Consider the following 14,459-nt stretch of genomic DNA (forward strand, 5'->3'; position numbering starts at 1 on the left):
GACAACCAAGACCTGAAAGAAATGATGATGCACAAGTGGGTGTTTTAGCTGCTGTCGCGGCTAATCCGCACATCAGTAACAGGCTAACTGCGTGAGAATCGGGAATCTCAAAAACGTCTGTGATGAGAATGCCACATCAACATCAGTTGCACCCGTACCATTTCTCTATGCACCAGGAATTGCATGGCGACGACTTTGAACGTCGTGTACAGTTCTGCTACTGGGCACAAGAGAAATTACGGGACGATGACAGATTCTATTTAGCGTAGTAGCGTCATTCACCAACAGCGGCAACGTAAACCGGCATAGTATGCACTATTGGGCAACGGAAAATGCACGATGGCTGCGACAAGTGGAACATCAGCGACCTTAGCGGGTAAATGTATGGTGCGGCATTATGGGAGGAAGGATAATTGGCCCCCATTTTATCGATTGCAATATAATTGATGCAATGTATGCTGATTTCCTACGTAATGTACTACCGATGTTACTGCAAGATGTTTCACTGTATGACAGAATGGCGATGTACTACCAACATGATGGATGTCCGGCACATAGCTCGCGTGCGTTTGAAGCGGTATTGAATAGCGTATTTCATGACAGGTGGATTGGTCGTCGAAGCACCATCCATGGCCCGCACATTCACGGGATCTGACGACCCCGGATTTCTGTCTGTGGGGAAAGTTGAAGGATATTTGCTATGGTGATCCACCGAAAAAGCCTGACAACATGCGTCAGCGCATTGTCAGTGCATGTGCGAAAATTACAAAAGGCGAACTACTCGCTGTTTACAGGAATGTTGTTACACGTATTGCCAAATTCACTGAGGGTGATGGACAACAATTTGAGCGTTTATTGCATTAATGTGGTAATTACGGGTAATCACGCTGTAACAGCATGCGTTCTCAGAAATGATAAGTTGACAAAGGTACATGTATCACATTGGAGCAACTGAAATAAAATGTTCAAACGTACCTAAGTTCTGTATTTTAGTTTAAAAAACCTGTCTGTTACCAACTGTTCATCTAAAATTGTGAGCCATATGTTTTTTTTATTTTTATTGCGCCATCGATCGCAAAGTGAAGAAAGTGGTCCCACTAAAACATTCGTATTTCTTTACTTACTACACGAATCTGTAATAAGAAATGGGGGTTCCTATTTAATAAAACGCAGTTTATATCCGTTTGACCTATGGCAACGGCCCGCATCTCGTGATCGTGCGGTAGCGTTCTACCTTCCCGCGCCCCGTTTCCCGGGTTCGATTCCCGGCGGGGTTTGGGATTTTCTCTGCCTCGTGATGGCTGGGTGTTGTGTGTTGTCCTTAGGTTAGTTAGGTTTAAGTAGTTCTAAGTTCTACGGGACTGATGACCACAGATGTTAAGTCCCATAGTGCTCAGAGCCATTTGAACCTATAGCAACGCCTACTAGCGGTCCAACCATAGCGCCATCTGGTTTCCCCCTTCAAGCTAGACAAGTTTCGTTCATTGTAGTGTTTTCGTTTGACGCTTCGTGAGGTATTTGGCCCAGCCACTGTCAATAGACCACCCTATATATATATATATATATATATATATATATATATATATATATATATATATATATATATATATATGTTACTTGGTGATATACACTTTGCTACATGAAGATAACAAAAAAGTCTGTTAAAACCGGTTATTTTAAATACAGAAATATCAATGCGATCTCGGCTTTAGCATGTTTTAATAAGTAAAATGGTTCGATCTTTATGTCGTCTCAAAATGAGAAATTACAATCACATTTTACAAGCCATACGTAACATAATAGCACAGGCTGGTGCTTTCAGTAACCTTTCTAAGGCACTTGTGTAAATCACAACATTCTGCCGAATAAACTAATGTTTTATGGAACTGATGGCATAACTAACCAATGAATCGTCAACAGAATGTAGAATAATTCAATTAATTTAAGCAGGGGAGATTCTTCTGACTAAGGATAATTGGTTACGTGGTTCAACAAATCTCACAAATCAACTATTGTTTCTCATATGACATTATAAATAAGGCCAATTAAGAGAATATCGTTGTTGTGAAACACACCTAATTGCTTATTCTCACAAAGTAATGAGTGCTATCGACAGGGAAAATGAAATTGATAACGTATTTTTACATAGGAGACAATCTGAGCAGCCCGCTTAATTGTTTTGCAGAAGATGCTCTAATTTACCGTTTTGTAAAGTCATCAAATGATCAGAACCAACAGCAAAAAGATTTAGGCAATACATGTGTAAGTGACAATTACATTACGTTTTTACAGATATGAAAGGTAGAAATGAACATCATAGGAAAATAAGAGTAATGAGAGAGCGTATGGGAAGGTTTAACTGTTCATTTCTCCCGCTTGCTGTTCGAGAGTGGAACGGTAGAGTAGTAGTATAGAGGTGGTTCGATGAACAGCCTGCAAGTCACATATTTGTGAATTACAGAGACACTATGTTGATGTAGATCACGGTAAATCGTAGATAATGTTCTCAGAAATATTATTGACCGGTTTTTTGCAGGGTCTTACTCTAAGTCACATTCAGTTCTGCAGTTCACTGGTAAGTGTAACACGTGGCAATGAAATACTATATAGGACAGAAACATCAAAAATTTTATGTGACCATAATGATGAGAACTAAATTTGAAAAAAATTATTTTAGAAATCCTAAATCAAATTAATCCAGCCATGCATGAATTCAAAATCACTGCAAATCTTGGAGAGACTCAGATCAGTAATTCATCATATTTAGTACATTTTCATTCAGTATGCCATATGGAATAATATTCAATGGTATCTCAACCTTAAGACAGAAAGTCTTCCTTGTTCAAAACGTGCTTTATTACTAATACATCATGCATATCCCCAATTACCATGTAGACATCTGTTTAAGAGTTACGCATTTTGATTGCTGTTTAACAATATATTTGTTCCCTCGTGAAGTTACTTGTAAATAATCCACAGTAGTTCAACAGGTACAATGATGTACATACTAACAATACATGAAGTAAGAATTCAGAGTTCATTATTCCACATTGAGGTTGTATTTAGCACATAAATGGGTGCACAATGCTGCCTCCAAAATGTTCGATCATTTACTCAATAACAGAATATGTCCATCTGACAACAATGTTAAATTCGAAACAAACTGCAAACTGTTCTCCTTTACGGTCCCTAGAAGAATTTATTGTTTTGTAATGTGTAAAAGGTGGTATGTACGCATTGTTAATTAATATCTGCATTAAGATAAGGTCTCCTGCAAATAGAATGCAGCCATATTCGCTGCCTAAACCCTCATCGGCGACTATCTCCAACTGTCTGCCTGCAGCCCGCCCTCATCCCAAGTCGGCTGCTACTCACGCTGACTACCGTCGCTGCCTAAACCCGAGAGAGAGAGCCCCCCGGAGGAGCGTGCCTCCGAGTTTTGTTAGCTCTTCCCCTTCGACCCCGCCAGCGCTTGGCATGACGTAGCGTCGAGTGCAACTTTTCCTTATTAGGGATTGTTTTAGTATTAACTTCAGTACTTTTCTTCAGAAGCTGGGTGGAGGGGTAGAGGAGCCTCTCCCTATATGGTCACGCACTGGGTATTGAGCCCTTCATTGGCTCCTCATGACGTAGTGCGGTCCCCACCTAGGGCCCTCTTTCTTTCTCTCTCCGCTCCCAGACTTCTCCCTCTAGCCAAGAGTGTTAATACTGTAAGTTATTGCTTATTAAGGGACATGCCCAGAGCGCCATTTTTATCTTAACAGCTGAGTCTGCTTCCTTGCTTATCACGCGCAGCTGCCTGGCCGCTTGGACCGCCGCCTCGGCTATCTGGCGGCGTCGTTATCTTTTGTGACCCCTCTGACACGCCTGGCGTCCCCTGTTAACTCTGTCTCCTCGTATGATTTCTGGTGTATCGTCTGAGAACAACTGCATTTAGACTTGGCTTTTCTGCGGTTACAACACCTCCCCCGCCAGGGAAATTGGCGTTACTCCTCAGAGTAGCGTCAATTGTGACTCTTTTTTTTTTCATTACATGCTTTACAGATTTGTTTATTACATTAGCATCTGATATGTTATATTTTTCATTTTCATTTAGTAAAGTCAAATTCATTAAACACACAATAATACAATTACATTATACATGCCTAACATTCAGTTATGTCAAAAGCATTTGCATTAAAATCAAAAGACACTTTCATTGATACATACATTCACATTTCAATTAGAATTACATTTCAAATACAGTTACATTTCAATTACACATTTCAAATACAGTTACATTTCAATTACATATTTCAAATACAGTTACTTTTCAATTACACATTTCAAATACAGTTATTTAACGTCTGTTTCTGAAAGCGACCGTATCACCTTGGTCTTTTCCACATCTTTCATAAATTACTATCTCTTCAGTTTCTTTATTACTGTGTCTTCTAGCTGAACTAGTCTCTGGGTATTGGTTCACTATGGTATTTCTTATACATACTTTTCCACAACAATCACTGTCTTCAAAATATTTCCATATACTTTTAAAACAGTCTTTACAACATTTACAGTTTTTACAACAGCATGTTATTATGATTAGAATAACTATTGATATGGCTACATACGTAGTTATGGAGTAATGTGTGAAGTACCTGGAGTACTTCATTTCCTCCTCTTGTCTCTCTACCATCTTCTGGACATCATCCAGTCTTTTTCCTGCGACTTTCAAGTCGTCTAACTGTGTTATTACCTGGTCCAATGGCAAATCTAATGCTAACGTTGAGACATTCCTTTTTTCCTTGTTTACCACGCAACAATCGAATTCTAGATTGATCTGCGGAACTATGTCTTTCTTCGTCACATTACTCTGAATCACTCTATCTGTTTGTATGAACACTCTAGTGCCATACCCCTCACATTTACTGTAAAAACTAATTTTTCCTACCCCTTTTATTACTAGGTCCTTTGGTGGTTCCCTTCCACACAATACTGTTAAGCCTTCTTCCTTCGGTGCTACATATAGCCATTCGTTACTGTTTAGATGAGTCCAAAGGCTCTGATTCAGTGCGACTATTTTTCGCACACAATCTTCCGGAATTTCTCTTACCGGTTGCAACAATTTGGCTTCGCACTCTTCGTGGTCGAATGTTGACAGCAAGGCGAATGCTTGTTTGCACAGTCTCCTATTTTTACTTAGCTCCTTGCATTTTAGTTCCTCCGCAGAAAGTTTCGCGTACTGCCTTTTGGATTCATCTATTAGTAAGAATTCTTTCTTTGGCTGTATGTACACATATTTACCTTTCATGTTTGGAATTTCTTTTGGTAGTGGGAGTACTCTATACAAATTGAAATTGTTATTATTTATTAATGGAATGTTAATTACATATCCTAGTATGCTACCCGAGATGAAAACATCTAAATCAATTATTCTTAACAATAGATAACCTGAGGACTCCGTAAGAGGAACAGGAAACTTTACATCTTTTAGTTCTTCCCGTATTAAACTTAGGTATTTTACAATTTAGACTGGATTAATTATATGAGGCTGTAGTATTCCCTTCTGAGCATTTACAATGGCATTTATCATTTGTTCGTATTCCTCTTCGATCTGACCAAACACTGCCGATAGTTGTAATACTTGCTCTGTTACTGTGGCGAAGGACGCTACTCGTTTAAACCCTATATCGGTTTCCTTCACGTATTCCTTCATGAATCGTTCTAGTCTTTGCATACCTGTCTTCAGAACGTGCTCATTTGACTCTAGTGTATATACCGTCCTGTTTACTCCCGCCAATGTGGCTCTTACCACTGCCACCTGTTCCTTTGTTAGCCTCAACAACCCTTCTGAGTTTTTCTCCATAGCGTCTATTCTTTCCTTATAGTATGCTGCATCTGCTTCGTCCAACGTCCCGAACAGTATTTTACTTACCTGCCCGACGAAGTTGAATACTCCTCTCTTCCTTCTGGTCTCGTGTTTCGTTAGCTGCTGTACTAAAAGTTGCAATCCTGTGATTTTTTCCACATGATGGGTTACTTGTTGGTCTAGTACCCTGCATTATATTAATCCTACATTTAATTGTGTTAGTGTTTCTCGGCACCTTTGTACCGCTGCCCTACCATACCTCTCTGCATTCTGAAACCTTTCTGTTATTATATCTAGATTTACGTATGTGACTATTCTCCATGTGGTACTGTATATTTCTACCTGTCCTCTATTATCGTAATATAGTCCTGATGAACTCGGAAATGGCGTCACTTGGTACTCATTTGTTGCATGCTCTGATGCAGTGATGTAGTATGCTGTTATCACTATGACGAATTTCACGACCTGCCACTTGAGTGCCATACCTGAAATTTAAAAGAATTGTTTCAGCCTGTTGGCATGTACTTTTGTTTCCTTATTTCTTTTAACTTTTATTACTACGTTAGGACCTTCCACTTTTACTACTTCAAATGGACCTCTCCATTGTGAATCTAATTTCCGAGATCTACCCCGTCTCACCGACTCATCGTGCAGTAATACTTTATCTCCTACCTTGAAGTTTTTTGGATTTTGTTTCATGTCATACTGTTCCTTAATGATTTTCTTACTTCTTATAATCGAGTCTCTGGCCACTCTGTGGGCTTCCTGCAGTCTCGCTCTTAGTTTATTTACATACATTTCATAATTGTAACTTACCTGCTGTGTTTCTTGCTGCTGTACTCCTGGTATGTTACCCTTTCTTCCGTATAGTAATTCAAATGGTGTGTATCCTGTGCTGCTGTGTGGTGTAGTGTTGAACACAAAAATTGCATACGGTACCCATTTGTCCCAAGAACTTTGATCTCCTGTTACAAAGTGTCTGAGATACTCTACAATCGTTCTATGACTTCTTTCTAGTGCACCATTTGATTCAGGGTGGTACGCTGTAGTATTTATACGCTTTACCTTAAACAATTTACATACACTTTTAAATACATCACTCAGAAAGTTAGACCCTTGATCAGTTAATAATACTGATGGAATTCCATACCTTAATACTACGTTTTCCACAAATGCCTCAGCTACTGTTTCGGCATCTTGTTTGTCAATTGGGATTGCTAAGGTAAATTTACTCAGATCGTCTTGGAATGTTAACATGTACCTTTTTCCTGCATTAGATACATCTAGTGGACCCACTATATCCATCGCACACTTTCCGAATACTGTTTCTGCTGTGTCTGTAATTTCTAAGGGCATCCTAGTTTCCATTTGCGTGTTTTTATTCTTTTGACACGATGGGCATTTCCTAATGTAATTTTCAATGTCACGCTTCATTACGCGCCACTGCTTGTATGCTTTAATTCTTTCGAGTGTCCTGTGCATTCCTTGGTCAACTCCCAAGGGATTCTCATGCATTTCCTTTGGTATATTTTCTTTTTCTTCGGGACTAATTTCCTCACCACTATCCGTTTCCTGTTCTATTTCACTCGACACTTGTGCTTGCCGCACGTTTACGGAACTTTCTTCCCCATTTGCTTTTGCTGCCGAGATCTCTGTCTCCACCTTCTGCTTCGCATCTATCTCTTCCTTCCCTTCATGCCTTATTCTACTCAGCGCATCCGCATTACTATTTAACTTTCCTGGCTTGTATATTACTTCATAATCATACTCCTCGAGTTTCAGTCTCCACTTCAGGAGTCTCGAACTCGGATCTTTGACACTAAATATCCACGTTAGTGGCTTATGGTCTGTCACTACAGTGAACTTTCTGCCATATACATATGGTCTGAACTGTTTTACTGCGTAAACTATAGCCAACAACTCTTTTTCCGTTGTGCTATAATTTAGTTCGGCTTTGTTCAATGCTCTGGATGCATATGCGATGGGCAAGTCTTCGCCAATCTTCTTACCTTGCGATAACACTGCACCCAAGGCTGCGTTACTCGCATCCGTTGTAATGATGAACGGTTTCGTAAAGTCAGGGTACTGAAGTAACGGAGGGTTTATTAATTTCTCTTTTAGTTCTTCGAACGCATTGTTCTGACGTTCGCTCCATCGGTACTCCACTCCCTTTTTTAAGAGCTCATGGAGAGGTTTCGCAATCTTGCTGAAGTTAGCAATGAAACGGCGGTAGTAACCTATCAATCCGAGAAACCCTTTTAGTTCCTTAGTTGTCTTTGGCTGTGGGAAGAACTTCACCTTTCCACCTTCGCCATATCTGGTGATATTCCTTTGTCTGTGATGCAATGACCTAGGAAGATTACTTCCTTCCTCAGGAATTCACACTTGTCTGGTTGCAGCTTCAAATTGTGCTCTCGCAACCTGTCAAATATTTCCCGGAGCTTTTCGTTATGCTCCTGCAGGTTTTTCCCATAGCATACTATGTCGTCTGGATATACAAAGCATTTCACTCCTTGTAAACCTGCCAAGACTGTATTCATCAGTCTCTGAAAACATCCTGGGGCTCCCTTCAGTCCCATCGGCATTCGTTTGTATTCGTAATGCTGATAGTTTGAGCTAAATGCCGTTTTCTCTCTGTCCTTCTCGTCCGTCAATATTTGATGGTACCCGCTTGCGAGGTCAAGCGTCGAGAAGTACTTAGCTTGCCCTAACTGATCCAGTATCTCGGAGATATTCGGTAGTGGAAATGCATCGCCTACAGTGATATCATTTAATCGTCTGTAGTCCACTACGATTCTCCATTTCTGTTTGCCACTAGCGTCTAGCTTCTTTGGAACTAACAGTAACGGTGCGTTCCAAGCGCTCTTACTCTCGACAATTATGTCATCTCTTAGCATCTGCTCTATTTGCTCCCTTAGCACTTCCTTTTGCGCTTCCGGGATCCTGTACGGTCTAGCGTTTACTACCTTTCCCGCGTGTTCCGGTGCAATCGGTATTCTGTGCTTCACTGCGGAAGTATAGGACAGGTTGTCCCCTGGTAGATGAAATACATCTCCGTATTCCGCGCAAACCTCTGCTAGAGCGCTTTTCTCTTCAGCATTCAAATGATCCATTCTTAATTGCCTTCGCAACACACTAGTACGACTTTCTGTCTTTCCTATGACATTAGTACAACATTTTACTTCGCGTATTTTCCCTACTTTTTCTAATTCTTCAGTCATTAACCTGACGTTTCCTAACTGCACTCTGTCTTCTGACAAGTTTAATGCACTTACTATGCATTTCCCATTTCGCACTTTTACTAACGCTTCAGGTACATGTACCCCTTGTGCAATCTCCTGCCTAGGAATAATCATTTCCTTTTCGATTCCCCTTTTTACATTTCCTTCCACCTTTAATAACATTATTTTTTCCTCTCGGGGCCCTATTTCCCCGCCTACTTCTGAATCTTGTTCGTTCTCATGTCCCTTTGGCTCTTCCTCTACTACTAAGGGTATATCTCGCCCTTTTAGTCTCACTATTTTACCTGCATAGTCTAACTTAACTCTATGCTCTGTCAAGAAATTTCTGCCTATCAGTCCGTCGTACGGAATATCTAATCCTCTCCCGTACACGTGAAATTTTTGCCCTACTTGCTCAGAACCGTCCACTCTTAAGTGTACCTGTACCGTACCTATTGTGCTGACGGCCTCACTGGTTACACCTTTTAGCCGAAGCCTTTCCGCTTCATTAATTGCAAGTGTACTATTTATCGGAATACTCGTTCTCTTGAGCAGACACAACTGTGCTCCAGTGTCTATTAGCAACTTCAAATATCTTTTTAATTGTATGCAGTATAAAACCAAAACGTCATTTTCTGTTGCACAGTCGATTACCCTAACTGAGGGTTTACCTATCGCAACAAGGCCCGACTGTGCGGCCTTGCTGCCTCTTAGTTTCCCTGCACCACTTTACCGGTTTTGCTCGATACTGGCACCCTGCCTTCTCTCCATGCGTGCCAGGGCCCTGCGTGACAATCTTTCGCGTAATGTCCCGGCCGCTTACACTTGAAACAAGCAACGTCTTTTACCCTCGTACACGGAACTCCACAGTTCCCTGGTAGATTACATTGTGGGCACCTCCACTCTCGTAACCCTCCATCAGCTTCCCTATGATTTCCTCTAAAGTCTCTTGTATCTATCGGCTGAATTTTTCTTAATCTTACCCGGCATTCCGCGTCTGTCTGTCCTGGCTTGTCGCACCCGTAACAAAAATTCGTAAACTCCTTGCCCGTCATTATCCGTACTCTTCCCTCTGGCCTATTCTTTCTACACTTGCTTGCCATGTGCCCTCTCAATCCACAATTGAAACATTTCAAATCTCTAATATCTCCGGTATTCTTCACCGTTTCCTTTCCCCGGTTGAAAGTTACTCTTGGGGCTAGTCCCCGCTCTTTCATTGACAGTATTGCACTTTCTTCTTGCAATGCTAGTTCCACGGCCGCTGCTAGCGTGATTTCATCGCCTCTACTTCTTACTATCGTCTGTATTCTATCATTGCTTAACCCTTGTATAAAGCATGCTCTTCCTAGTGAATCAACCAGTTCTATTGCGCCCTTTAAGTTCTCCCTAGCCGTAACTCTGCTTACTGCTTCCCTGAAATCCCTTTGCATTTCATCTATTCGGCTTACCCATGTCGCAATTGGCTCTCCTTGTCCCTGTCTCGATTGAAATATCTTGCACGCGTAGTAGTCAATGGTACGCTTACTCGCATAATTTTCCTCTAGAACATGTTTTACTTCCTGCCATGTCCCCGTGCGTTCCCTTACTTGCAGCCTCGATCTGGCCTCACCGGTTATTTTGGCTTTAACAAACTTCAGTAACGTTTCGTGTTCCTCCGGTTTCACAAGTTCAAATGCAGCGTCTACATTTTCAATAAACTCCCTAAGATCTCTCTTATTTCCTTCGAACACTTTTGGAACTATACACAAGGCTTCTTTCACTGATATCTTACCGCTACTGGAGGATGACGGAACTTCGTTAGTTTGGGCCATCTTACCAACTTAACTATGTTAGCACTTTACAATACAAGATACAAAATTCTTAATATAATTTTATATGTACCGCTTCTCTTGTGGTGCACCGTCTGTTCCGCTGATCCGCGTTGTGCCGCGTTGTGCCGCGCTGCTCCGCGCTGTCTCTGTGCTCTCTATGCCCGCGCTGTTCCGCGCTGCCGCGATGCGTCGGCCGCCGCTCTGCTGGGCTGTGTCGACCCCGTCGCTCGCCTCGGCTGCCGCTGCTACGGCTGCTGCCGCTGCTCGGCCCGGACCCCCGGTCTCGAACGCTGGCTGCTTAGGCACCTCTGTGCCTCGTCGCTCCGCGTCGTGCTGCCGCTATCCTGCGTTGCCCTGCACCCGCGAGGACTACTTCTCTGGACTCTGTCGTAGTGGGGCTACTAATGCTGAAAGTTGCGAGTCGCCACAACTTCCTGCTAATTACCACAGTCGCTGTAGCTAAATCTACTGGCTCCTATCTCCTTTTTGCCTATATGCCTTTGTGGTACCCCACATCTGACACCAAAACTTTTATTTATGTCGCGTCCCAAGCGTGGGTTTTGCGAGGGATTGAGCGACACGGTTCGTAAACGGGAATTAGCCGGTTGACCTAATTGAGAGGGAGACTTTTGATCTGGCTAAGATGTTAAATTCCCTGGTGTGAAGGTACAAGGCTAGGATGTTGGTAGAAGTAAACTCGTATGGACGTTATAAAAGTTCTAATTTATTCATAAATAATACAGATCACCCTAACTGCGTAGTGATTGTACCTACAGAATAGCCAAGCCCATTACAGAGACGGTGACTGACTTCCACCGTTCTGGCTGCCTGATAGAACTTTCCAGCACTTTGCTGCCCACACTAGCACCCTACGTCAGAGTCCCGCGGTCGCTGCCTAAACGCTCATCGGCGACTATCTCCAACTGTCTGCCTGCAGCCCGCCCTCAGCCCAAGTCGGCTGCTACTCACGCTGACTACCGTCGCTGCCTAAACCCGAGAGAGAGAGCCCCCCGGAGCGGCGTGCCTCCGAGTTTTGTTAGCTCTTCCCCTTCGACCCCGCCAGCGCTTGGCATGACGTAGCGTCGAGTGCAACTTTTCCTTATTAGGGATTGTTTTAGTATTAACTTCAGTACTTTTCTTCAGAAGCTGGGTGGAGCGGTAGAGGGGCCTCTCCCTATATGGTCACGCACTGCGTCCTGAGCCCTTCATTGGCTCCTCATGACGTAGTGCGGTCCCCACCTAGGGCCCTCTTTCTTTCTCTCTGCGCTCCCAGACTTCTCCCTCTAGCCAAGAGTGTTGATACTGTAAGTTATTGCTTATTAAGGGACCTGCCCAGAGCGCCCTTTTTATCTTAATAGCTGAGTCTGCTTCCTTGCTTATCACGCGCAGCTGCCTGGCCGCTTGGACCGCCGCCTCGGCTATCTGGCGGCGTCGTTATCTTTTGTGACCCCTCTGACACGCCTGGCGTCCCCTGTTAACTCTATCTCCTCGTATGATTTCTCCTCGTATGATTTCTGGTGTATCGTCTGAGAACAACTGCATTTAGACTTGGCTTTTCTGCGGTTACAACAACTGTGACGATAGTTATTAAATACTTACAGTCCTGTGTGTATGCGTGACTTCTTGAGAACAGGGACAAAATCACCAGAATTGTAACAAATACCCCAAACAGAATGTAGCGTCATACACTGGCGCGCTTGCAGAAAATTATATGTTCAAACGTTCAAAGGTGTGTGAAATCTTATGGGACTTAACTGCTAAGATCATCAGTCCCTAGGCTTACACACTACTTAACCTAAAATATCCTAAGAACAAACACACACACACACACACACACACACACACATGCCCGAGGGAAGACTCGAACATCCGCCGGGACCAGCCGCAGAAAATTATACACTGAAGACACAAAGAATCTGGAACACCTGCTTAATATCATGTAGGGCTTCCGCGAGAGCTCAGAATCGCCTCAGTACGACGTGGCATGGACTCTACGGATATCTGAAGTAGTGCTGGAGTGAGTTGATACCATGGGTCCCACAGCGCTGTCTAGAAATCCGTAAGAGTACGAGGGGTGGAGATCTCTTCTGAACAGCACATTGAAAGGCATCCCAGATATGCTCAATAATGTCCATTTCTGGGGAGTTTGGTGGTCAGCGGAAGTCTTTAAGCTAAGAAGAGCCACTCTGTAGCAATTCTGGACATTGTCCTGCTTGAATGGCCCAATTTTGTCGGAATGCACAATGAACATGAATGGATGCAGGTAATCAGACAGGATGCTTACATATATGTCACCTGTCAGAGTCGCATCTTGATATATCAGGGGTCCCGTATCACTCGAATTGCACACGCTCAAAACCACTACAGAGACTCCACCAGCTTGAACAATCCCCTGCTGATATGTAGGGTCCATGGATCCATGATGTTGTCTCCATACCTGTACAAGTCCACCCACTCGATACTATTTGAAACGAGACCTGTCCGACCAGGCTACACGGTTCCTGTCATCAACAGTCGAATGTCAGTGTTGACAGGCCCATGCGAGGCATAAAAATTTCTGTAGTACAGTCATCAAGGGTACACGAGTGGGCCTTCGGCTCCGGAAACTCGTGTCGGTGATGATTCGTTGAATGGTTCGCATGATGGCGCTTTTTGATAGCCCAGCATTGAAATCTTCAGCAATTTGAGGCACGGTTGCACTTCCGTCACGTTGAACGATTCTCTTCAATCGTCGCTGGTCCCGTACTTGTACGATCTTTTTTCCGGTCGCAGCAATGTCGGATATTTGATGTTTTACCAGATTCCTGAGATTCACGGTAAACGTCTGGAACGGTCGTACGGGAAAATCCCCACTTCATCCCTACCTCGGAGATGCTGTACCCCATTGCTCATGTGGCGACTGAAGCACCACGTTCAAACTCAATTAAATCATGATAACCTGCTATTTCAGCAGCAGTAACCAATCTACTAACTGCACCCGACACTTGTCTTATATAGGCGTTGCAGACCGCAGCGCCGTATTCTGCATGTTTATATATCTTTTTATTTGGATACACATGCATATACCAGTTCCTTTGGCGCTTCAGTGTGTAAGGTCAAAGGCAACTGAAAATATTGCTTACATTACTGTCATTAGACTAAAAGCGTTTGGTCATTTATTTGGTCATAAATAAACAAAATAAGAGTACAGGTGAACAACTTGTTTACAGTAAGGTAACAAATTACATGGCATATTTACAGAAGGGGAGGTAGGCAAAGTGTTCAGTTGTTAAAGTAAGAAAACAGTACCACTATATAGCTAGAACCGGCTTGGCCTCTTTACTTCCGTTAATTGCAGGGCAAATACTGAGGTGTACATATTTCTTAACCTTAGTGTTGTGTAGCAAGTACATATTTCAGTCATATGAAAGACTGTGATAACTGCGATTCCTGAATCACCTCCTGCATTTTTTATGTTGTTATGGGCCATTACGAATATGGAAAGAAAAGGAGAGGGTGAAGAAGTGTTTCGGCACAGAGTACTCCCACTGCTTTTGAACAGCATCACAGAGGCATCCGTGCTTAACATGCTTTCTGAAG

The sequence above is a fragment of the Schistocerca gregaria genome, chromosome X, assembly GCF_023897955.1.
Source record: "Schistocerca gregaria isolate iqSchGreg1 chromosome X, iqSchGreg1.2, whole genome shotgun sequence".
NCBI classification, from domain to species: Eukaryota; Metazoa; Arthropoda; class Insecta; order Orthoptera; family Acrididae; genus Schistocerca; species Schistocerca gregaria.